The sequence below is a fragment of the Chinchilla lanigera genome, unplaced genomic scaffold (assembly GCF_000276665.1).
Source record: "Chinchilla lanigera isolate Chin_1 unplaced genomic scaffold, ChiLan1.0 scaffold00022, whole genome shotgun sequence".
NCBI classification, from domain to species: Eukaryota; Metazoa; Chordata; class Mammalia; order Rodentia; family Chinchillidae; genus Chinchilla; species Chinchilla lanigera.
Genome location: NW_004955423.1, coordinates 28998717 through 28999867, shown reverse-complemented (window position 1 = coordinate 28999867; position 1151 = coordinate 28998717).

Genomic DNA, 1151 nt, shown 5'->3' with positions numbered 1-1151 from the left:
TAACACATAGCAGGTGCTTAAAAATACTTAATAAGAAAAGGTGAGAAATATCAGCCTGAACTCCTGTTTTCTGTTCCAACACAAGAGGTCCAAGTAGAAGCTACAGAGGAAAACTGTCTTAAGATAGTGATTGGTCCCCCCAGCCCAGCCTGGGGTGGGGTCATCACAGACTTTGGAGCTGGGAAGATCTGCGGCTAAGCCACAGCTATTGCATTCTTTCCTGAGCCTCACCTTAGCTTGTGGATATAATTGCCACCTCTAAGGGCGATGACTGGCGTTAGATGGGATCATAGAACTAGCCACAAGCTGTGATTGATACTAGTAGTTCATTTTCCATTCCCTTACATTCAGTGACCTTGGTAAGAGATGGCAGGAAGTAATCCCAAAAACTGCACACTGTGTGTGACCACAGGGTGAAGTTCCTTGCACCCTGCCCCCTCCAAGGGCAGACCTATGCTGGAAGCTGGATAACAAGTCAGGGTACACTGGGACTTCCAGAGCAAGCAAGGAATGGTCACCAAGAGAGGAGAAGGGCTCTGTCCTCATGACTGTCTCTAACTCCTCCTGCAGCTTCAGCAGAGTCAGGACACTGCTATGAATGTTAGCATCCTCATGTGCAAATGGTCACTGTTCTCGCATTCCACCCATTTTGGTCATGCTGTGTTGTTCTGAGGGCAGAAGGCATGCCTTAAGGAAGGAGAGGCTGTCACACAGGGTTGATCTCAGATCAAGCCCTCCAGGATGCACAGGGAGTAATGAGTCCCATATGCTGCTTCCAGTGGAGTCATGTGGATCAAATCTCAGGCTCTGAAAGATCCCACTTTGCACTGGACTTTGTCATACGTTTGGCTGAGGAGTAGTAGGTTCTTAATAGTCAGGGCCTTCTGGAACTCAAGTCACTTGGGGAAAGTGTTGGTGTGGTTATCAGTGTGATCACAATAACAAAAGCACAGGGACAATAAATCCAGCATGGAAGTAATGGTGAATTTTACCCACACTTTTCCCTTCCCTTCCCTTCCCTTCCCTTCCCTTCCCTTCCCTTCCCTTCCCTTCCCTCTGAAAGGCTCTCAAGGGAGTGGAGAAGAAAGGCACACACTTGCTCTCAGAGGCTACTCACAGTTTCCTGGCAAGTTCCAACACTGTCAGTTTTT